Genomic DNA, 26,766 nt, shown 5'->3' with positions numbered 1-26,766 from the left:
TCAAAGCCCTAATCATAACTTAATCATGCCCAGGTACAGACCAGATTACAAACATAATCCAATATCTATTTTTGGAATTCATAACCATATCAAACTGCTACACTAGGCAAGAGAGAGAAATTGACCATCAAAGTAAATTCACCAACATGTTCAGATGCTAGACATCAATGAAAATTTACAAGCCATACTAGGAAATAGGAAGAGATGGCCCAGCCAAAGGAACAAAACAAATATCTTAATAGATACAGAATATAAGATGATCAATGATAATCACACAAATCTCCTAAATCAATTCAAAGAATTGAAAGAAAATATGACTAAAGAGATAAAGGATATTAATAAGACTGGGTTAGCATAAGAAACAATTTGAAAGCCTGCAAAGAAAAGTAACAGAGCTTATGGGAATGGAAGACACAATGGATTGGATTAAAGATACATTAGAGGCACATAAAAGAAGATATGAATTGCTCAAACACAGAATTGGTGATTTTGCAGACAGAACATATGAACTGGAAAAGACAGGAGAACAGAAAGAGTAGAGTATGGAAAAAAAATGGAACAGGGTCTCAGGGAATTAATAACTGTGAAATGCACAAACATACACATTTTCAGTGTCCCAAAAGAAGAGAATGGAAAAGGGGAAGAAAGAACATTTGAGGATATAATGACCGAAAACTTCCCAACCATTATGAAAGACATAAATATCAATAGTCAAGAAGGACAGTGTACACCAAACTGAATAAATCCAAATAGATCTACCCCAAGGCACCCATGATTCAGAATGACAACTATCAGAGATAAAGAGAGGATTCTGAAAGCAGCAAGAGAAAAGCAAAGCAACACATACAAGGGAACCACAATAAGATAAAATGCTGGCCTCTCATCAGAAAGGATAGAGCCAAGAAAAGAATGGAATGATGTATTTAAGGCACTGAGAGAGAAAACCTGCCAGCCAAGAACACAATATCTGGAAAAACTGTCTTTCCAATATGAGGGTAAGTCCAATGTCTTCACAGACAAACAAAAACTGAGAGAGTATGTTACCAAAGAGCAGAAATAATACAAGAGATACTTACATTAGTCAGCCAAAGGGGTGCTGATGCAAAGTATCAGAAATCTGCTGGCTTTGATAAAGGGTATTTATTTGGGGTAGAAGCTTACAGTTACCAGGCCATAAAGCATAAGTTATTCCCCTCACCAAAGTTTGTTGTCACATATTTGAGCAAGATGACTGCCAATGTTTGCAAGGGTTCAGCCTCCTCTTCCTCTTAAGGCTCCAAGGCCCCAGGTTCTTCCCATATCAGCTATATGCTAGGATAAGTCTCTGTTCTCTCTCCAGGGGCTCGTTTCTCTCTGGCTCAGGTGATCTCCTCTTTCCACAAGGCCAGCTATAAACTATCAGGAGAAATGATTGTCTCTCTTCCTGGGGCCTCTGCCATGATATTGGAGCCTCCTCTTTCCTCACATATCTGCTTCTCTATGTATATACTTCCTGGGGTTCCAGCATCCAAAACTTCAACTAAATCCTCTGCCATGTTGTTTTCTCATGAGTCCCTGCCCACCAAGGGGTGGGGACTTGACATCTTATGGATGTGGCCTAATCAAAGCCTTTATCATAATTTAATCAAGTAAAAGTGAAACCTCTGAAGTTAATACACTATAATATGCCCAGTGGAACAGACCAGTTTACAAATATAATCCAATATCTATTTTTGGAATTCATAAATACTACCTAACTGCTACAATACTAAAGGGAGTGCTGTAGTCAGAAACTTAAAAAAAAAAAGGACAAAGAGACTTGGAGAAGAGTGTAGAAATAAAGGTTATTGGGAAGAGTAAATTACAGGGTAAAAAAGAAAATAAAAAGATATGACAACTGAAAGCCAAAGAACAAAATGGATGAAGTAAGTAATGCCTCTATAGTAATAAAATTGACTATTAATGCCCTGAACTCCCCAATCAAGACACATAGATTGATAGAATCGAATTTTTAAAATGTGAGCCATCTATATGCTGTATACAAGAGGCTCACCTCACACATAAGGACACAAACAAGTTGAAAATAAAAGTTGGGAAAAGATATTCCATGCAAATATTAACAAAAAAAGAGTTGGTAAGGAATACTAACATTGGACAAAATAGATTTTAAATGCAAAACTGTCATAAGGAATGAAGAAGCTCATAACATATTAATAAAAGAGACAATTTATCAAGAAGAAATAACAATACAAAATATTTAAGCACCTAACCAGGATGCTAAAGATAGATGAGGCACACATGGGCAAATCAAAAGGGAGAAATAGATGTCTATACAATAATGATAAGTGAACTAGACCTAACAGACATATGTAGAGCATTACACCCCAAAACAGCAGGATATATATTATTTTCAAAGGCTCATGGGTCTTTCTCCAGGATAGACCATATGCTTGATTACAATACAAGTCTCAATAAATTAAAAAAGGTTGAAATTATACAAACCATTTCTCTGATTATAATGGAATGAAGCTGTAAATAAAAAACAGATGGAAACAGGGAAAATTCATTAAAATATGGAGATTAAACAGCACTCTCTTAAATAACCAGTGGGTCAAAGAAGATATTGCAAGAGAATTCAGTAAATATCTTAGACAAAGGAAATGAGAAACAACATACCAAAATCTGTGAAAAAAAAATCAAAAATAATAAGAAAAACAACCTATGGAACGCAGCAAAGGCAGTGTTGAGAGGGAAATTTATAGCCCTCAATGCTTACATTAAAAAAGAAGAAATAGTAAAATTAAGATCTAACTGCACACCTGGAGGAACTAGAAAAAGAGCAGCAAGTTAATCCTAAACCACACTAAAGGAGAGAAACTGAAAGATGAGAGCAGAAATAATAGAAATTGAGAACAAAAAAACAATTGAGAGAATCAGTAAATCCAAAAGTTGGTTCTTTGAGAAGATGAACAAAATTGACAAACTGTTAGCTAGACTGACAAAGGAAAAAAGATAGAAGATGCAAATAAGTAAAATCAGAAATGAGAGGGGGCACATTACCACTGACCCCACAGAAATAAGAGAGATCATAAGAGGATATTATGAACAACTGTATGTCAAAAAACTAGACAATGTAGAGATGGACAAATTCCTAGAAACACATGAAGAACCTACACAGATCCTAGAAAAATAGAAGGCTTCAACAAACTAATCACAAGAAAAGAGATTGAAACAGATATCAAAAACCTCCTAAAGATGAAAAGCCTGAGACCAAATGGATTCACACGTGAATTTTAACAATCATTTAAAGGTGCTCTAATGCCAATCTTACTCAAGCACTTCCAAAAAAATTGAACATGAAGAGCACTACCAAACTCATTCTATGAAGGCAACATCACCCTAATACCAAAACCAGAGAGATACTATGAATAAAGAAAATTACAGACCAATTTCTCTAAGGAATGTAGATGCAAAAATTCTCAACAAAATACTTGAAGAATGAATCCAAAAACACATTAAAAGAATTATACACCCCAATCATGTGAGTTTTATCCCAGGTATGCAAGGGTGGTTCAACACACAAAAAAATCAATTAGTATAATAAAAACATTAATAAATTGAAGAAGAAAAATCACATGATCTTCTTGATTGATGCAGAAAAGATGTTTAACAAAATACAGTACCTTTCTTTATAAAAGCATTCCAGATCATAAGAGTAGAAGGAAACTTTCTCATTATGGTAAAGAGCATATATGAAAAATGTACAGCTTGCAATATACTCAGCGGCGAGGAACTGAAAGCTTCCTGCTGAGAACAGGAACAAGACAAGGATGGCCTGACATCACTGTTAATTCAATATTGTGCTACAAGCAATTAGGCCGTATAAAGAAATAAAAGACACCCAAATAGGAAAGAAAGAAGTAAACCTTTCACTATTTGCTGGTGATATGAATCTATATTTAGAAAATCCTGAAATAACCACAACAAAGTTAGTAGAACTAACAGAAGAGTTCAGCAAAGAGGTGGGATACAAGATTAATATGCAAAAATCAGTAGTTTCTATCCACTACTAATGAGCAATCTAAGGAGGAAATCGGGGGGGTGGGGAGTTCAATTTATAATAGCAACTAAAATAATCTTATATGTAGGAATAAACTTAACCAAGGACATAAAGGACCTGTATTCAGAAAACTACAAAACATTGCCAAAAGAAACTAAAGAAGAATTAAATAAATTGAAGTACATTCTGTGTTCAAGGATTGGAAGACTAAATATTGTTAAGATGTCAATTCTACCCAAATTGATTTAAAGATTCAAGGCAATCTCGATAAAAATCCCAACACCTTTTTTGCAGAAATGTGAAAGTTTATTATCAAATTTGTTTGGAGGGTAAGGAGCCCAAAATATCCAAAAATGTTTTTAAAAAGAAGAGCCAAGTTGAAGGACTCTCATTTCCTGACTTTAAATCATATTACTTGGCTACAGTGGTTAAAAGAAGAAGAAGAAGAAGAAGTAGAGAAGAAGATAACAAACAGAGAAACAAACAAACAAACAAAAAACCAGCATGGTATTGGCATAAAGAGATAGATTGGATAATGGAACTGAATTGAAAACTCAGAAATAAACCCTCACAACTATGCTCAAGTGACCTTTGACAAGGCTGTCATGCCTCCCAGCTAGTACAGATAGCCTATTCAACAAATGGTGTTGGGAAAACTGGATATCCATGGACAAAAGATAGAAAGAAGACACTTACCAAACACTTTACACAAAAAATTAACTCAAAATGGATCAAGAACCTAAATATAAAAGTGACAACCATAAAACTCCTGTAAGAAAATATAGGGAGAGGGGCAAGATGGCGGCTGAGTGAACATCCCTGTTAGGGTCTTCTGCAGGGAATCGGCTGGGCGGCGTTGGAGACTCTTTGGGACCGGATTGTTTCGGGATTTTTGCTGGTCCGGAGGTGTCTGGACATCGATTTGGAGGGAAGGTAACAGAGAGGATTCGTCTGTGAAAGATACACGGAGATCCCAGCTACCTGTAGAGGATTCCCTCCTTGGGTAGGCGGAAACGAGGCATCTAGCCCCGCTCGGTGGGGCTGAGCCAGGTCGGGCCGCAGCGGCGGACGCCGGAGCCGGGCGAGCGGGGCCGGGCGGGGCCGGGCGGGGCCGAGCAGGGCCGAGCCGGGCGGGGCCGGTGCAGGCTGTGGTGGCGAGAGGCGGACGCCGGAGCTGGGCCGGGCCGCTGTAGCGAGCGGAGCCAGGCGGAGCCGGGTCAGGCCGCGGCGGGTACGGAGCCGGGCGGGGCCTGTCCAGGCCGTGGTGGCGGGAGGTGGACACGGGAGCCGGCTGGGCCGCTGTAGCGAGCGGAGCCGGGCGGAGCCAGGCCAGGCCGAGGCGGCGTAAGGAGCCGGGCAGAGCCGGTCCAAGCCTCCGCGGCGGGCGGAGCCAGGCCTGCGGAGGGGTTTCTGTTCTTTTTTTTTTTTTTTTTAATTTATTTTACTTTATTTTATTTTATTTTTTTTTTTTTTTGAGCATCTGCAGTACTGGGGAGTTCGTGGGCCCTGGGCGGCCTATTGGGGGTTTGTGGGAAGGGAGGTGCTTGCAGACCCATTTGGGCAGACAGACGGGGGGTTTTAGGGCAAAGCGGGGGGAAGTTGTTGTTTTAGATTGTGTTGCAATTGTGACACGTGTATACCTGTATCTCTCTTCTCCCTATCCGTTCCCCACCGTTTGCCCATCCTCTTTTTCTTTCTTCCTTTCTTCTTGTCTTTCTTTTTTCTTTATTATAATTAGGTTTTTTTTTTCGGTTTTCTCTTTCCCTCTTGTCCCTCATCTTCCACTTATTTTTATTTTAATTCAAGTATACAATAGGTGCTACAGGGAACACCTCACATTTGCTGGGTTTTCCGATCCTCCACTGCCTCATTTCTGTGTGAACTGATTTAGGCTACCTACACTATCCCCCTTCCCCTGCATCTTGATATCCACTATCATCTACTGTCTCTCCTATATTCCACCCCCCACCTCCCGTTCTTTGATCCACAAAGTGTCTAACTCTTAATTTCTAATACCTTTGTTCTGTTTTCTGTCTATTATCCACTCTTGAAACTATTACCTCTCCTTTCTTTCTCCCTCTCTCATGAAAACAATAGCTTTGTAGTTCATACCATATTCCTCCCAAATTCAGCCATCTACTTCATAAAAGGTACTCTACCTACAGCTATAACTCTATACAATCTACATGAATCTAACCTCCATCCTTCCAGATCTCATATTCTTGCTTTGTTAACATACATCACCAATACAACTTTACACTTTTCCCTTGCTTACACAATTGCCTTTCCCCAACACTAATACTTTCCTCTAAAGTGAACTTAACCAACAACAAGTAACTAGAATAAGAAGAAAAATCTGACAAAGAGAAGATATAACACCTATGCAAAAATAACAACTAATTAACCTCCAAGAGCAGACAAAGAAGCTAAGGAACTGATTAAATTCGTCAAAATAAAGAGATGACCAGAAAGCAACAAAAATCTACAAACCAAACCAATAATCAGGAAAACATGGCTGAATCCAATCAACAAACCAATAATCACGAAGGGGAGCAAAACTTGGCACAAGCAATGAAAGATCTCAGAACATTTATCACCGACAAATTTGATGCAGTAATGAAAGAGGTTAACAACATGAAGACATCACTTGGAGGGGAAATTGCAGACATACGCAAAAACATAACAGATATGATGGGAATGAACACCACAGTTCAAGAAATCAAAAATATACTTGCAGCAAATATCAGCAGACTAGAAGAGACAGAGCAGAGAATTAGTGATGTGGAAGACAGTACATCAGAAATCAAACAGATAGTAGAAGGGGTCAATAAGAAGATAGAAAAAATCCAATTAGGATTTAGGGACCTGAATGACAATGCAAAACGCTCAAACATACGTATTATAGGCATTCCAGAAGGTGAAGAGAAGGGAAAGGGGTCAGAAAGAGTGTTGCAGGAAATAATGGCTGAAAACTTCCCAAATATACTGAAAGAGACAGATGTACATATCCAAGAAGCACAGCGCACTCCACAAGTCATAAACCCCAACAGGCCCACCCCAAGACATATACTTGTCAAATTATCCAATGCTCAAGACAAAGAGAAAATCCTAAAAGCAGCAAGAGAAAAGAAAACCATCACATACAAGGGAAGCTCAATTAGATTAAGTGCTGATTCCTCTTCTGAAACCATGGAGGCAAGAAGACAGTGGTATGATATAGTCAAGGTACTAAAGGAAAGAAATTTCCAACCAAGAATACTTTATCCAGCTAAACTAGCATTCAAATATGATGGAGAGTTCAAAATATTCGCAGACAAACAGAAACTGAAAGAGTATACCAACAAGAAACCTCCCCTTCAAGAAATTCTAAAGGGAGTGCTGCAGGAAGAAAGGAAAAAACAGGAAAGGCAAAGTTGGAGGAGAGTATAAGACCAACAACAACAACAAAAAAGACAAAAAAAAATACAAACAAAATATGACAAACACAAATCCAATCAAAGTATGGCTAACACAAATAATTCCTTGATAGTAATAACACTGAATGTCAATGGATTAAACTCACCTATCAAAAGATTCAGACTGGGACATTGGATAAGGAAATATGACCCATCCATATGCTGTCTACAAGAGACACATCTTAGACCCAGAGACGCATGGAGATTGAAAGTGAAAGGCTGGAAAACAATCATACAAGCTAACAATAACCAAAAAAAGGCAGGAGTAGCTATATTAATATCAGACAAAATAGACTTTAAATGTGAAACAATTGTGAGAGACAAAGAAGGATACTACATTTTAGTCCAAGGGAAAATCTGTCAAGAAGATCGAACAATCATAAATATCTATGCCCCTAACAAGGGTGCCTCTAAATACGTCAGGCAAATGCTGGAAAAACTAAGTGAAAGAATAGATACATCTACAATTATAGTGGGGGATTTTAATACACCACTATCAACTCTGGACAGAACATCTCAAAAGAGAATCACCAAAGAAACAAAACATCTGAATAGTATATTAGAGGAGCTGGATCTAATAGACATATATAGATCGCTACACCCAAACACAGCAGGATATACATTTTTCTCAAGCGTACATGGATCATTCTCCAAGATAGATCATATGCTAGGCCACAAAGAAAGGCTGAACGAATTCAGAAAGATTGAAATCATACAAAACATTATCTCTGACCACAGTGGAGTCAAGCTGGAGATTTGCAAGGGACAGAAGCCCAGATTTCACACCACGATTTGGAAATTAAACAGCACACTCTTAGAAAAACAGTGGGTCAAAGAGGAAATCTCAAAAGAAATCAATGACTACCTTGAAACAAATGATAATGATAACACAACATACCAAAATTTATGGGATGCAGCAAAAGCAGTACTGAGAGGGAAGTTTATAGCCATAAATTCATATATCAAAAAAGAAGAAAGAGCAAAAATTGAAGAACTAACTGCACATTTGAAGGAATTAGAAAAACAACAACAAAGCAACCCAACAGGAAGAAGAAGGAAGGAAATAACAAAGATAAGAGCAGAACTAAATGAAATAGAAAATAAGAAAGCACTTGAACAGATAAACAAGACCAAGAGCTGGTTTTTTGAGAAGATTAACAAAATTGACAAACCTTTAGCAACACTAACAAAGAAAAAAAGAGAGAAGATGCAAATACACAAAATAAGAAATGAGAAAGGCGATATCACCACTGACCCCACAGAAATAAAGACTATCATAAGAGGATATTTTGAAAAACTATATTCCAACAAAAATGACAATCTAGAGGAAATGGACAAATTCCTAGAAACACATAAACAGCCCATATTGACAAAAGAAGAAATTGATGATCTTAACAAACCAATCACAAGCAGAGAGATAGAATCAGTTATTAAAAATCTCCCAACTAAGAAGAGCCCAGGGCCAGATGGCTTCACAGGTGAATTCTACAAAACATTCCGGAAAGAACTGACACCAATCCTGCTGAAACTATTCCAAAACATCGAAACAGAAAGAACGTTACCCAACTCCTTCTATGATGCCAACATTACCCTAGTACCAAAGCCAAACAAAGACGTCACAAGAAAGGAAAATTACAGACCAATTTCTCTAGTGAACCTAGACGCAAAAATACTTAACAAAATACTTGCTAATCGTATTCAACAACACATTAAACGTATTATACACCACGACCAAGTGGGATTCATCCCAGGTATGCAAGGATGGTTCAACATAAGAAAATCAATCAACGTAATACACCATATAAACAGATTGAAGGAAAAAAATCACATGATTATATCTATTGATGCAGAAAAAGCAATTGACAAAATACAGCACCCTTTCTTGATAAAAACACTCCAAAAGGTTGGAATACAAGGGAATTTTTTGAACATGATAAAGAGTATATATGAAAAACCTAAAGCCAATATTGTTTACAATGGAGAAATCCTAGACTCCTTCCCTCTAAACTCAGGAACAAGACAAGGATGCCTACTGTCTCCGCTCCTATTTAACATTGTCTTAGAAGTACTTGCTCGAGCACTGAGGCAAGAACCAGAAATAAAAGGCATTCATATTGGAAAGGAAGAAGTCAAAATTTCATTATTTGCAGATGACATGATCCTATACATAGAAAACCCTGAGAGATCTACAACGAAGATTCTAGAACTCATAAATGAGTTTAGTAAAGTCACAGGTTATAAGATCAATGCGCAAAAATCAGTAGCATTTTTGTACACCAATAATGAGCAAGATCAGGAGGAAATCAAGAAACAAATACCATTCACAATAGTAAATAAAAAAATCAAATACTTAGGAATAAATTTAACTAAAGAGGTAAAGAAATTATACACCGAGAACTATACAAGATTGTTCAAGGAAATCAAAGAAGACCTAAATAAATGGAAGACTATTCCTTGTTCATGGATAGGAAGACTGAACATTATTAAGATGTCTATCCTACCAAAACTGATCTACACATTCAATGCAATCCCAATAAAAATCAATGCAGCCTTCTTTAAGGAACTAGAAAAACTAACTATGAAATTTATTTGGAAAGGAAAGAGACCCCGAATAGCCAAAGACATACTGAAAAAGAAAAACGAAATTGGAGGAATCACACTACCTGACTTCAAAACATACTATAAAGCCACGGTGGTGAAAACAGCATGGTATTGGCATAAGGAGAGACACATAGACCAATGGAATCGAATTGAAAGCTCTGATATAGAACCTCACATATACAACCACATAATATTCGATAAAGCCACCAAACCCTCTCAACTGGGAGAGAGTGGCCTATTCAACAAATGGTGTCTGGAGAACTGGATAGCCATATGTAGAAGAATGAAAGAGGATTACCATCTCACACCTTATACAAAGATCAACTCAAGATGGATCAAAGACCTAAATATAAGAGCCAAGACCATAAAAACCTTAGAAAGCAGTGTAGGGAAACATCTACAGGACCTTGTAATAGGAAATGGATTTATGAATATCTCACCAAAAGCACGAGCAGCAAAAGAACTAATAGATAAATGGGACTTCCTCAAAATTAAAGCCTTCTGCACCTCAAAGGAGTTTGTCAAGAAAGTAAAAAGGGAACCCACACAGTGGGAGAAAATATTTGGCAACCATATATCTGATAAGAAACTTATAACTTGCATATATAAAGAACTCCTATATCTTGAAAATAAAAAGATAAACAACCCATTTAAAAAATGGGAAAAAGACTTAAACAGACACTTCTCCGAAGAAGAAATACAAATGGCAAGAAAGCACATGAAAAAATGTTCCAAATCTCTAGCTATCAGGGAAATGCAAATCAAAACTACAATGAGATACCATCTTACACCCATAAGATTGGCAGCTATGAAAAAAACAGAAGAATACAAGTGCTGGAGAGGATGTGAAGGAAGGGGAACACTCATCCACTGCTGGTGGGAATGCAGAAGGATCCAACCATTCTGGAGGACAGTATGGCGGTTTCTCAAAAAACTAGCCATAGATTTGCCATATGACCCAGCAATACCACTGCTGGGTATATACCCAGCAGAACTGAAAACAAGGACACAAACCGATATATGTACACCAATGTTCATAGCAGCATTGTTCACTATTGCCAAAAGTTGGAATCAACCCAAATGCCCATCAACAGATGAGTGGATCAATAAAATGTGGTATATATACACAATGGAATACTACTCGGCTGTAAGAACAAACACACTACAAACACATGTGATAACATGGATGAATCTTGAGAACCTTATGTTGAGTGAAGCAACCCAGACATTGAAGGACAAATACTACATGACCTCAATGATATGAAATAAACAAGCTGCCCTAGATAGCAAGAGACTGAACGATAGGCTTACAGGAAATCGGAGGGTGGAGGAAGGATATGAGCCGATGTCTGCAGGGGTGGAATTTAAGACGAGATGGTGGTAAGTATGAACACAAAGAAGAGATAAAAGGGGGGCAAGGGGTTGCCTTTGCTTGGGGCTTTGCGGGTTTGAGGGTGGCTGGGGAGGGACGGATGGGTAACGTTGCCCAAAAGTGGGGGGAGGGAGGGGTAGCATACAACCAGGAGAGGGTCAGGTGTTGGTGGAGAGTAAAATGCTGAGAAAATCATATCAAAATATAATAAAGAGGGTTACCTGTTTAGAATGCTTGGAGGGGAGGGTCTGATGCAGGACGGGCTCCTGGGGAATGTCTAAATGCTCATTCTGCCAGAGTGGGTGACACCATGGGGTAGAAACCCAAGTAGTGAGAGTGGGGGTGGACCCACATCCTGGGGAGGACTAATGCCATCAAATAGAGGGAACTGTATCCCTCGAGAGAAAGGGTGGCTCCCAGGGCATTGGGGCAGTTGAGTAAGTTAGGACCTGAACACTATTCCATCTATCTCTGGAAGTGGTTCCTCAGGAAACGGAGGTTGGCTATCACTGAGGACACCAAGATGGAAGGGAAAATGGACGTTAAATGTGTGGAACCAAAGTAAATGGGGGGTAAGAGAGGAGTTTCTTGAGAGTACACAAGGATGGATATAAAACATGTAATATTACACTATAACATATAGGAGATGACAGACTGATAATGTAAACCATAATGTAAAACATAGGATAACTAAAAATGTAAAGAACTGTGTATCCTAAAGTATGCACCACAATGTAAGCACAGATGTCACCTTGTTAGAAAGCTAATGTCTCAGACTCTGTACATCACTTTAAGTAAATATGATATGAATAGGGCGTAAGAGTATCACTGTGGAAGGGAAAAGGTTTTCTGGTGGATGTGTGGGAGTGCTGTATATTATATATATACATTGCTGTGGTCTAGGACTCCTGTGAAGAAAAGCTGAATAATTAGGGGGAGGGGGGGAAAGAAAAAAAAAAAAAAGAAAAAGATAGGATGTGGAATTTTTTCAAGTCAACATTCTTTATCTAAGTTCTTTATCTAACTTTATCCAAGTTCTTTATCTATCCTTTAAACTCATCGCTATATGCCATTCCCTAGTAACGGACCATGAAATTATATTGGGCTTCAAATTTCGGGGAGTTCTGGATCACAGAGTGTTTCAACAATGGCAATGGAGGGATACTGGTATGGGGTACCAATGACAGGTGATATATGGCTGACAGGGAGCTGTACAGAACATATGTCCAGGGTGCATGGTAATGTTTGGATATACTCATAGTGGCAACAATTAAAAACCACAGTAGGGGGGGTACTGGGTTCCTGGCCAGTGGTGCTCTGTCGTGGTCCCTAGGGGAGCAGCAACAGTCTCCCAGGTACAGTGGCGGGGACCGGGAGGGAGTGAGGGTTCAACAGTGAGCCCCTGATGCTAATGACTATGCTTGTGAGCTGATAAACCCAAAATAAGAACAAGGCCTAGAACAACTTTGTGCCTGGGAATTTCCTCCTGTCAGCCTTCATGTTACTCAAATGTGGCCAGTCTCGAAGCCAAACTCAGCATGTAAATGCAATGCCTTCCCCCCAGCGTGGGACATGACACCCGGGGATGAGCCTCCCTGGCAACGAGGGACCACTATCAACTACCAACTGATGATGCAACTGGAAAATGACCTTATACGGAAGGTTCAATGCGGATCAGCAGAATATCCATGTCTACATAAAATACCATGACTTTAAAATGCTGTTTGACCTAAAGTAAGGGGGAAATGGAAAGGAGAAATGAGTTTATATGGCTACGAGTTTCTAAAAAAGAGTCTGGAGGCTGGCAGAAGGTTTGCCCTCATGCACAACTGAGCAGAGTCAGAGAGACAGATAAAGCAGATACAACCCCCAGATATTGGTTCCTTTGAGGGCTAAAGAGACCCATGGGAGTTATGGTCATGGCCGATGGGGTTAGCTACCAGGGCAGATGGCCCCTCTTTGGAAATGGTGTTTATGTGTGATGAATCTGGACTCAGATGGGATCTCCCTTCATAAGACTTTCATGCCAATGTGCTGGAGGTGCAGTTAATGTTGGGGTTTAAGATATATTTAGGGGATTTGAATCTCTGGACTGACAATGTGATAGCCAGATCCTGAGCCTCAACAGACTCCAGCACCTACAATCTGATTTATTGGACTTACCACACTCAGCTAAGATGGAGTTGAAGAAGGACAACCACCACACCATGGAGCCTAGAGTGATTACAACTGAAAATGGGAGGATTGCATCCAGCATCCAGGAGGAATCTGACCCTCCTCTTGACATAGAGGTGCAATGGACACAACCAATCCAATGTCCACATAGAAGAGGTGGCATTGGAATGGGAAAAGTGGACATAGTGGACGAAGGGTATGGGGAAAGGCAGGAAGAGATGAGAGGTGGAGGCGTCTTTGGGACATGGAGCTGCCCTGGATGGTACTTCAGAGGCAATCACCGGACATTGTAAATCCTCACAGGGCCCACTGGATGGAATGGAGGAGAGTATGGGCTATGATGTGAACCAATGTATATGAGGTGCAGAGGTGCCCAAAGATGTTCTTACCAAATCCAATGGATGTGTCATGATGATGGGAACGAGCGTTGTTGGGGGGGGGAGAGGGGGGGTGGGGGGATGGGGTTGAATGGGACCTCACATATATATTTTTAATGTAATATTATTACAAAGTCAATAAAAAATTAAAAAAAAGAAAATATAGGAAAACTTCTTCAAGATCTTGTAGTAGGCAGTAGTTTCTTAAACCTTACACCCAAAGTACAAGCAACAACAAAAAAGATACATAAATGGGCCCTCCTCAAAATTAAACACTTTCGTACTTTAAAGGACTTTTTCAAAAGGGGAAATTCAGCCTACTCAATGGGAGAAAATATTTGGCAATCGCATATCCAATAAGGGTTTAATATCCATGATATATAAAGAGATCACAACTCAACAATAAAAAAGACAAACTGCCCAATTGAAAAATGGGCAAAAGTCTTGAAAATAAAACTGTCCAAATAAGAAACATAAATGGCAAGAAAACACATGAAAAAATGTTCCACATCACTAGCAATTATGGGAGTAAAAATCAACACTGCAATGAGCTATCCTTTCACAACTATTAGAATGGCCACTATTTTTAAAAAATCAGAAAACAGCAAGTGTTGGACAGGATGTGGAGAGATAGGAACATTTATTCACTGGCAGTGGGAATATAGACTGGAACACTGTGGGGGAACTGCTTGGCGTTTCCTAAGGAAGTTGAATATAGTCTTGCCAAGGTAGCTGGCAATACAAATTTAATTATACCCAGAAGAACTGAGAGCAGTGACATGAGCAAACATCTGTTCAATGATATTCATAGTGACATTATTCGTGATTGCCAAAAAATGGAAACTACCCAGGTAACCATCAACTGAAGAATGGATAAATAAATTGTGGTTTATACACATGATGGAATATTATGCAGCAGTAAGAAGAAATAATGTCGTGAAGCATATGACAATATAGATGAAACTGGAGGACATTATGTTGAGTATAGCAAGCCAGACACAAAAGAACAAATACTGCATGATTATGCTATTATGAACTAAACATATTGTGTAAACTCATGGATTTAATAATTAGAAAATAGAATGTTGGTAGACAATGTAAAGCTGATGGTTAATCTGTGAAGAAATGGTAAAAAAAAGGGAAAAATGTTTTAAATATTTGGAAGTGAATAGAAATGGTGAAAGCACTTTATAGTGTCTGTAACTAGCAGAGCTATTATATGGGTATGACTGGTGAAAGGGTAAGTCTAAGGTCATGTATGTTACTAGAAGGAGAGCTAAATTATGTCACATGGGACTGTTTAACAGTGAAACCTCATGTAAATTATGAATATGGGTGAAATTGCATATATGATTGTTTTTATGAAATATAAATACAAATGAACTAGTGAGGTGGAAACAGGATAGCAGTTATGTATGGCAGGGGATATATAGAGAAATTGAGAAGAGGTGATGGATTTTTATTTGTTTTTGGTTTATTATTACAGTACTCTTCATTAATTGGTTCTGGCAGGTGTGACAGGTACCAAAAATGATGAGTACCAAACAAATTTTTTCCCCAAAGGAATAATGTAAATAAATGTAATGCATTCCCAAACCTAAAACAATGCACATTTTTAAGGCAATATGTGAGATAGGGTTGTATGTCATTACTTTACATGAGACATACATTTAAAAATTAATACTTAGATTCAGCAAAATGAAAACTTCACTTTACCAGTACTGAGAAGAGTCCATGGCCTGATGGGATGGTGGGAGGAGAGTGGAGAGGAGGAGAGGTTACATGGAGTGTTGCTTGGAAGGAGAGTCCCCTTCTAAAAGAACATCGGGCACTTGTACTTTAGGTGTTTTCTCTTTTCTGCCTTTTTTCAACTTGCACCACAGGGTCTGGTATACTCTGTCACCTTCACTAAAAACTTATTCAATGAAGACTGCATCTATCTTCTTTTCAGAATTCTTCAGAAGTATATAATTGTTTGGTCATTCAATAAATTCACATTTCTGCTTGTCAGAGCTTTGTCTGGATAATTCTCCACAGAGTTCTGCCTATTTTGCACACATTTCTTTTATCAAGAAACTGGGGACATCCTCCCTTATCACCTCCTCACTTGAAGAAATTTTTTCGGCCACCTCTTGTTGCTGCTCCTTCTGTAGTTCCTGCAGCTCCTCAGTGCTGAGCTCTTCACGATGTTCCTCCACCAGCTCCTCAACATGAGCAGCATTGACCTCCAGACCCACAGACTGGCCCAAATATACAATATTCTGCACAACTCTACCCTCTGTACCTGCAGGCTTGGAGTCAGCCTCCAACCCTCCCAAGTCTTGCCACAGGTTCTTCCATGCTGAATTCATTGTTCCTTGAAGAGAATTTGTTCCAGACCTTATCAATAAGGTTAAGGCAGTGTGGGATATTGAAATGCTCCTTCCAGTATTCTGTGACAGTCAACTGGGTGTCAGAGGTGATCTTAAAGCACTTCTGGAAAAGCACGTTAGTGTACAACTTTTTGACATTTGAAATGCCTGCTGGTCCATGGACTGGATGAGAGAAGTAGTGTTGGGGGACAGGAACCTTACAGTGATGAAGCTGAACTCCTCCAGTAAGGCATCCTTCAAGCCTGGAGGGTGGGCAGGCACATTGTTCAAAAGTAGGAGAGCTTTCAGAGGCAAATCTTCCTCCAGCATGTTTTTGCACTGAGGGACCGAACACTTCATTTATCCACTTGGTGAAAAATTGCCTCATGACCCAAGCTTTGCTATTTGCCATCCACATCACATGGAGTTTGCTTTTTATGACATTATGCTTCTTGAAAATTCACATGTTTTCACTATGATAAACTAATAGAGGCCTGAGTTTTAAGTCCCCACTAGCGTTCCCACACAACAATAGAGTAAGCCTGTCCTTCATTGGCTTGTGGCCAATAATGGCTTCTCTTTTGTGATGTAGGTCCTACTCGGCAATTGTTTCCCCCAAACCTCCGTTCTCACCATAGTTAAAAATTTGGTGGGGAATAAAACCCTCAGCCTCTATGTAATCTTGAAATTCACTGACGAATTCATCAGCAGCCTTTTTATCAGCACTCACTGCCTCACCATGCCTCACAATACTGTGGATGCCATTTCTTTTTAAAACTATCAAACAAGCCATGGCTGGCCTTAAAAACAGCACTGTCATCACTCCGTTCCAGTTTGTTTTTCAAAAGATCGGCATTCAGCACTGTCACTTTTTCATGTATCATGACTTCTGATACACTCTCTCCCACTAACTGCTTCTCATTTAGCAAATTAATAACAGCTCTTCAATCTCCTCTAGTGTTTGGAATGCTGCTTTGATACTGCTTTAACTCCTTTCACAACATCAGCCTTTTTTATCTCTGCTTTATTCCTAATGATGGTGGAGACCATTGTTCTAGGCATACTGTATTCACTAGCAAGATCAGTAATGCGACTACCACTCTCATATGTACCTATTAGTAGTAGGAGTAGTATTTTGCTCAATGGTGGTGCGAAGTAATTTTCTTTACTGCTCATTACTATCACTGCTCATTTCTTAGGACACATAATGAGGGAAAAGAATTAAAAATACACAAAATTACCACAGAAGCTAAGATAAGATAGCAATGGATGTGCACAGGGCAAGAGCTACCATGTGACTAACGGGTGACACTTTGTTTGGGCTGGGAAGGGTACAAGTCACAAGGCAACCGACACTGACAAGTTATAGTTTGCAACTCAAGTACCAAACGAATGACAAATACTGGGACAAAATTTTCCCATCAAAATGTGTTGAGTAGCAAATTCGACACGTTTCAAAGCAGTCAGGTAAGAAAGTATGATTGCATTATTATTACTGGAATAATGAATATCCTCTAAAAATGGGGGCAAAAAACATGAACACCAATAACAGAGTGAGTGTAGCTCAGTGGTTGAGTACCTGCTTCACATGTATGAGGTCCCAGGTTCAATACCCGGTATTTCCTGAAAAAAAAAAGAAAGAAAAACTATAAAAACTGCAATAATCCAGCTCCTGCTCATGGAGAAAGCCACACGGTATAGCAGAATATCACTCTCACTCTGATAATAAAAAGTCAGATAATCTTTGCAGTCATAACTTTTTATAGTGACCCATAGAGAGCCACAGTCAAAGACAACTAGGTAAACTGAATCCTAGAAGACACCAAGCCCTTCCAAGGAGGGGTGAAGAATAACAATAGTTTTTGCTTTTGGCAGACCTCAGGGTAGAAGGTGGCAGCCATAAAGGAGGTTAGGGAAAATCAACTGAAATTTTAGTAAATTCTTAAAAGGTGAGTGTAGACTAATGTAACAGCTTAAAATTCCTGGGTTCCCCAGATACAAATAGGAGTACAGATTTACACAGGAGTTCTTTTCCTTTGGTAACCCCCAGGAAAATGTGGCTCATGAAAACGACTGGTTACAAGGCAAGTGATCTGCAGAAGTCTCCTTCACGGTGAAGAATCCAGATACAATATCTGGACAACTCTCTCATGCAAAGCCAAAGATGCTGCATGAGGGCAGGAAATCCTCTTGTCCTTTGTTTCCAAGAGAAGACTGCCCGCTACTAAGGAGAAATAGAAGCAAAATCCATATGCCAGTGAAAGAAGGGCAGAAACTTGCTCCCTGTACTAGTATACAGCAGAGTTCTGTGGCTGCTAAGAAAGAAACATTATTCTAACTCTTACACAAGACCTCCACCAAGAGAGGAAGGGGCAGGAATGCTAGGAAAGTCACGAAGTCACCCTGTCCCCATCCCCAGGGCTCAAGCAGAAAGAGCACTGCTTAAAACTAAGATTGGTACAGGAAGAACAGAGGAACTCTGGCCAGTTTCATCATAGCTAGCCTACTAAATGAAAAACAAGAGCAGCATATTTCTAGAAGAATTGAGTGTAGTGAGGCTTGCTGAAAGAGAGGATTGGAGCAGGAAATCTACAAAAAGCATATCAGTACCCAATCCTCACAGTAAGCAAAGATAGGAGCAACTCACTGTTAGGGAGTTTTGAGTTCTGTGGTGCACTGAAGGTTACTATAGAAATAACAAAAACAAATATAGTTAAGTTAGATTGCTTAAATCTCCCACACTAACAGTCTGGTGTGAGACAAAAAAGAAACTCTAAGAGTAATTAAGAAGACAAGAGCAATGCCCCATCTTTTCTCCATTAAAGAAAGGATGAACAGCACTGGATGTGTGTATCCACAAAATCAGAAGTGAATCAGGAACCACTCCTCCTAACACCCCCAACTACTGTATGACAGATGGATGGAAATTCAGTAATTCCTTCTTGGTGTCTGAGAGTAATTGTTTGTAGGCATGTACAGCTTCTTCTCATCTGTAGAAATACCCAAAGCTGGCATGAAGTGAAGGAGCAGAAGACATGAGTAAGTGCCAAGTTGAGGAATAAGATGATTGATTACCATGATGATTACCATGGCTTCCCTACTACATAGAGTTAAGGATGACTTGAAAACTTTTCTTAACCCCAAATAGGAAGTCAAATTACTCTGAGGAAGAGTCATCCTGATTACAAGGTCACTTTCTGAGGTAAAGAGCATTTTCAACAAAAATTTAGTGCTACAAGTAATGTTTGTGAAAGCCTAAGAGAGACTCACCTCCTTCACTAAAGGGAATTGGTGTGAGCCAAACATTTGCCTTCCTGCCTGTAGAGAGAGACATGAGAGTCCATTTGTATGGCTATTTGCATAGGATTGACCCTGATCAAATACAATGATAGCTTCCATCCCAAGAGTACTGGGAAAAATGTCAACTCGAAATTTTTAAGAGTACAGATTCAGTCCTGAGAAGAAGAGGAGAAAACGTAAACCGAGAACAAAATTTCCAATCTGGATATTATAGAACTGACAAGAAATGAGTAAAATGGCAAACCTTGAATTGACTAGATTAATTAGATTTCCCTTGACAGGATGAGTGCTCAAAATCAGAGTTCCACCTTTGTTACTTTTAATATTTTTTCTTTTACCAAAGGAAAGACTTCTGCATTCTCTTACCTAAAACATATCCTCCCCAATACTTGCTAAACTCTTCACTTACTATATTTTTATCTACAACACTTATCTATGTATATTTCCTTTCTCTTGTGTGCTTAGACTTCAAAGCTCATTGGATTTATTACTATTTATTTGAGGGAAGTACTTCTGAAAAATATTTTTAATAGGCCAAGTTATTTTAAAAATTGCCCCAAAATCACACAACCTATGAATTTTTGCTGAATTAGTTTACATCATACAAACATATGAACTGAAAAAAATCAATCTTCTGATATTAGTGGAATCCCCGTAAATACAATTATACTAATTATAACAAAAATTCCTTTGGATGAATACATTTGATTCCTGAACTTCTATCTTTCTAATTTGACCTCTCATTTAGGTTTCAATGAATGACATGCTTAAAATAATTTTTTTCAATTGTTACCATTTCAAAAGTATAAGAATAAGAATTACCTATTCTTAAGTATTAAGGTTAAACAAAATAAATTGCACTGTAATGTAATAGACCTCACTTCGAAATAATTCCCTTTTATAGGTAATGAATATGAGCTTGAGCATTTGGCAACTTGCTTAAAATCAGACAGCTAGTATTCAAATCAATTATGATCTCATAGCCCATCCTCTTACTTGTATATGGTCCTGCCTGTTAAGGCATATGGCCTGCCATCTAGGTATCAGGGATCAATGTCCACCAAGGATCTTCTTCCATACTAAAATATATATTAAGCAATAAAAGTATTCTTGAATATTTACAATATATAATGAAGTGTAAATAAAAGGCAGAAATAAAATATAAGATATGCTTCCTTCTATGAAGAATCATTCAGTCCTAAGGAGAGATGAGCCATAAATGCCATCACCTAATGGAATAAAATGCCCAGACATACACACCTCTTCAGCTTTCTCTCTTTCTTTTTTTTTATAAATATAAACTTAAAACAATTTATTTAGGATAATGGTTACTAAGGATAGATTGTTTGCATCTAACATAACAAACATAGTTTAGGAGTAGATTTAAATAATCCATGAAGTTGTAGGTGGATCTTCACATGGATACTATGCTATATGAAGTTTGGTGATATACCATTCATATTTTGAGTGATGTTTTCCCAGTAGAGGGCCTTCTGAATAGGAAAGTGTAAGGAACATCTAGTTAAGTATATGAAATATCAACAGTTTTTATGAGGTGAGATTTTAGTTATTTCCAGTTCTAAACAGGCAAGTGTAAGGATGGCCTCCATGCCCTACAAGTCCATGCAGTGCTCAAAGTTTTCTTCCAGATGCTGGTATTTCTGTTTCAGCTACTCTTAACAGATCTTTCTCTTTTTTTCTCTCTTTATTTTACATATTGAACTCATGTGTACTTATTTGTCTTTCATTTTCTATTTTTAATTCATATATTATCCACTTTCACTTGCCATTCATTAAAAAAGTGGTAGGAATGTATATGAGGTGCAGAGGTGCCCAAAGATGTACTTACCAAATCCAATGGATGTGTCATGATGATGGGAACGAGTGTTGTTGGGGGGGGGGAGAGGGGGGGTGGGGGGGTGGGGTTGAATGGGACCTCACATATATATTTTTAATGTAATATTATTACAAAGTCAATAAAAAATAAAAAAATTTAAAAAAAAAAAGTGGTAGGTGGTTTTGCCATCCCTTCAATCAAATAAATAAACAGATTGATTTTAAAAAACTGTATCCAAAGAGAACAATACTGTCACCACTTGTTACTGATTATTTTGGTACTTGCTAATATACTTGTTTTTGAAAAACATTCTTAAATATTTCTTAACGTTTTTTTTTAGTTTTAGATATTATACATTGAATCACCACTCTTGAAAATAACCATTTAGCTCACTTTATCTCCACTGCACACATGTGTCCCTCCCATTCCCCTATTCTCTCTGTCTGGCTGTGTGGTGATTTGGGTTAGGTCAATATGCACTGCTTATGTTATTTTGACTCTGATCACTATTCACATCTTGGTAATGTACCAAACTGATTTACTTTTCCTCAAAACTTTATTTTCCTCAGAAATGATCATTGTATTTTGCTTTTGTTTCTTAGTTTAGAATGTACAATGTACATAGTAGAATGCATTCCAAATTGGCAAGCCAAGTAAGTGTCTTTTCATGATGTGCAAAGCATCGAGAATTCTATCAAATTTCCACTTGATGGTAGATGAATCTTTCAATGATTATTATGATAGAAAATTTTAAATGCCTGTTTATGAATCCTCTGATCTGTCTTGTTCTGAAATTTCTTTTTTTTTTTAAGATTTTATTTATTTATTTCTCTCCCCTTCCCTCCCCGTTGTCTGCTCTCTGTGTCCATTTGCTGTGTATTCTTCTGTGTCCGCTTGCATTATCTGGTGGCACTGGGAAACTGTGTCTCTTCTTTGTTGCATCATCTTGCTGTGTCAGCTCTCCATGTATGCAGTGCCTCTCCTGAGCAGGTTGTGCTTTTCTCACGTGGGGTGGCTCTCCTTGCGGGGCACACATCTTGAGCATGGGGCACCCCTATGCAAGGGCGCCCCTGTGTGACACAGCATTCCTTGTGCATGGCAGCACTACACATGGGCCAGCTTACCACATGGGTCAAGAGGCCCTAGGGATTTAACCCTGTACCCTCCATATGGTAGATAGACACTCTGTCAGTTGAGCCACATCCACTTCCCTGTTCTAAAATTTCATATTGGGAAGTCCTAGGCTTTACTCTTTCATTGAGATAAAGTATTTGAGTAAGGTTTTGAGGCCAGATTTAGAGTTTAAATCATTACTCTGTTTGATGTGGGTATTCAACCACTTAACTCAGCTTTCTAACCTTTGAATAGAAAAAGCAATAGTTTATAACACACAGATTGTTTGAGAATCAGTTGAGAAATGCATGCATCATGCTTAACATCCCATTGGCACATGATAAACATTCAATACACAGTAACTGTGAACAGGTTGAAATTATTTTATGAAATACATTATATTTCAAACTAATCCATTCCTTTGGGTGTGAGACCCGTTTGACTGGATAGCATCAGCAGGGTATGATTCATGTTGAGCCTCTACCCTCTTGCTGGGTCTGATATAAAGGGAGACAAAGAGACTCAGACAGAGAATAAAGGGAGCTGGCATATTTGATTCTGCAGTATGACAGAGAGGATTTCTTAGGCATGAAACCCTCAAGAGGCTGAGTCCTTGGAGAAGCTCAAGAGGAGATCAGCCCTGCTATATGCCTGATAGCTTACAGCTGAACTTGGAATGAGAGCAGAACATCTGAGACTGATATAGGGGGCCCAGAAAGACACAAGCCCAATGCCTGGCTGCTCACAGCCAAGTTCCAAGAGATGTTTTATTCTGGAGAAGAAGGCAGAGACCCCCACAGAAATAGCAGTCATCTTGATTCACCATGTAGCAATGACACCAGGATCCGTAGTAGCTGACTTTGGTGAGAAAGCACCTCTTATGGTGTCTTGAGTTGGATTTTTCATGGCCTTGTGAGCTTTTACCTAAAATAAATACCCTTTATAAAAGCCAACACAATTATAGTACTTTGCTCAACAGCCCTTTGGCAAACCAAAAAGTACCTATTATCATCTTGACAAGAGGCGGTAGAGGGCAGTGTTAAAGAATGTGGGGAAGCGGATGTGGCTCAAGTGATAGAGCTTCTGCCTTCCATATGGGAGGATCTGGGTTTGATCCCTGGGGCCTCCTGGTGAAAAAGAAGAAAAGAAAGCATGCCTGCATGACAAGCCAGTACATACATGGGTGTCCGGGTGGTGAGCCAGTGCCCACGCAAGTGAGTCATGCAGCAAGATGATGAAGCATCAAAAAAAGAGACAAGGGGAGAGTCAAGGTGCAGCACAGCTGAAACCAGGAATTGAGGTGGTGCAATTGACAGGGAACCTCTTTCCTTGTCAGAGTTCTGCAGGATTGAATCTCAGTGAATCCTAGAGGAGAGAAAATAAGAAGACAACACAGACAACAAAAACAGCAGGGTGGGAGGAGGGGAAGGGGCGATTAAAAAATTAATCTTTTTTTTTTCAGTGTTAAAATTAAAAAAAAGAATGTGGGGGGAGTGGATGTAGCTCGAGCAGTTAAGTGCCCATCTCCCACATGGGAAGTCCCAGGTTCAGTTCTTGGTGCCTCCTGAAAAAAACAAACAACAAGCAAAACAAAAAAAATAAATAAAACCAACTCAGGGAAGCCAATGTGGCTCAGTGATTGCACACCAGCTTCCCACAATGAGGTCCCAGGTTCAATCCCTGGACCCTGGCACTTAAAAAAAAAGAGCTGCAAGATCTTGAAGTAGACAGTGGTTTCTTAAACCTTACCCCCAAAGCACGAGCATAAAAAGAAAAAATAGATAAATGGGACCCCTTCAAAATTAAACTTTTTTGCTTCAAATGACTTTGTTAAGAAGGTGAAATAGTAGCTTACTCAATGGCAGAAAAATTTCAGAAACCACATATCTGATAAGGGTTTGATTTCCATGTTATATTAAGAGCTCATACAACTCATGTATAAAAAGACAAGCAACCCAATTTAAAATTTGGAAAAAGTCTTGAACAGAAATTTTTCCAAAGAGGAAACACAAATGGGAAAAAAGTACACAGAAAGATGCTCAATATTACTAACTATTAAGGAAATGCAGATCAAAACTATGGATAATCATTTCATACATTACAAAATGGCCATTATTTAAAAGAGAAAACAAAAGTGCTGGAGAAGATGAAGAGAAATAGGAACATTCCATCACTATTGGTGGGAATGTAGAATGGTGCAGCCTCTGTGGAAGACAGTTTGGTGATTCTTCAGGAAGCAAAATATAGAACTGCCATATGATCCTGCAATTCTGCTACTAGGAACATATTCAGAAGAACTGAAAGCAAGGACACAAACTGATATTTGCACACCAATGTTGTAGCATTATTCACAAATGCTACAATATTGAACCAGCCACATGTCCATCAATTGATGAATGGCTAAATAAAATATGGTATATACATACAAAGGAATACTATTCAGCTGTATGAAGAAATGAAGTCAAGATGCATATGACAACGTGGATGAGCCTTGAGGATATTAAATGGTGGACGTAGAGTGAAGTAAACCAGACACAGAAGGACAAATATTGTATGGTCTCACTAATATGAAGTAAACATGATAAGTAAACTCTTATTGGTAAACTCTAGAGTACAGGTCACTAGGAGATAGAATATGGTTTGAGAAGGCATAATTGATGCTGAATGTATGTAGAATGTTTAATAAGTTTGATTGTAAATGTTTGGAAATGGATAGAGTTGATGGTAATATGTTATAGAGAGTATAACTAACACTACTGATTTATAAATTTGACTGTGGCTGAAAGGAGTAGTCTAGGAAGTAAATGTCAATTGAAAGAAAGCTAGAGAATTATCTAAGAAATGTAAAACATGGGGAACTCGGTGGTGGATGAGGATTGTGGTTAATGGCCAAATGCAAGAATGTTCCTCAATTACAAAGTGTTAAGAATATGGTGTGTGTTAGTCAGCCAAAAGGCGTGCTGATGCAAAGTACCAGAAATCTGTTGGCTTTTATGAAGGGTATTTATTTGGGGTAAAAGAGTCGAACGCAAGGTGACTTTCATACCAAAGTCTGTTGCCACATGTTGAAGCAAGATGGTGGGCAATGTCTGCAAGGGTTCAGTCTTCCTCTCTCTCTTAAGGCTCTGTGGGCCCAGCTTCTTCCCATCTCAGCTGTAGGCTGTGGGGGCTCCTTTCTTTCTGGGCCTTCTTAGCTGTCAGGGCTCTGGTCTCTTCAGCTGCAAACTATCAGGTGAATGGCTCATTTCTCTCCAGGGCCCCAGGATCAAGTTCACTCCTCTGCTGTGTCTATGGAGCGCTCTCTATTTCCATGTATCTTCTTCTATGTTCTCCTTGAGTGAGTGTCCCAAGGGGGCAGGAGCTCAACCCTGCATGCCCTAATGAAGTGGTCTAAAAAGCCCTAATCCTAATATAATCAAGTAAATGTAAAATCTTTTAATTTTTTTAGCTTACTTTTTTCTTTTTCTTTTTTATACTTTTTTAATTAAAGTTAATCCATCTCAAAGAATGCTACATTAAAAAAAACATTAAAAAAATAAAAAACATAGGTTCCCATATAACCCACTCTCCACCCCCACTCCATCATTTTGTAAGTTGTAATTTTTTGAAGATACATACATCACAAAAAATAATGTTACATTAAAAAATATAAGAGGTTCCCATATAGCCCCCCACCACCACCTCACTCTTCCCACACCAGCAACCTCCCCCATCATTGTGGCACACTCATCACACTTGATGAACACATTTTGGAGCACTGCTGCACCACATGGATAATAGTTTACCCTGTAGTTCACACTCTCCCCCAGTACGTTCAGTGGATTATGGCAGGATATACAAAGCCCAGCATCCGACCCTGCAATATCACTCAGGACAACCCAAAGTCCTAAAAATGTCCCCACATCACATCTCTTCCTGTCCCTCCCTGCCCTCAGCAGCTACCATGGCCACTTGCTCCACCTCAGTGCTACAATTTCTTCCATTACTAGTCACAATAGTTCTATAGTAGAATATCAATAAGCCCACTTTAATCCATATTCTATTCCGCCATTTTGTGGACCCTGGAATGGTGATGTCCTCTCCACCTCTAGATCAAGAGGGGACTTAGATTCCACATGGATGATGGATGCAATTCCTCTGCTTGCA

Source organism: Dasypus novemcinctus, chromosome 11, assembly GCF_030445035.2.
Source record: "Dasypus novemcinctus isolate mDasNov1 chromosome 11, mDasNov1.1.hap2, whole genome shotgun sequence".
Taxonomy (NCBI): domain Eukaryota; kingdom Metazoa; phylum Chordata; class Mammalia; order Cingulata; family Dasypodidae; genus Dasypus; species Dasypus novemcinctus.
The sequence above is the reverse complement of the archived record's forward strand: the minus strand, read 5'-3'. Positions refer to the sequence as shown.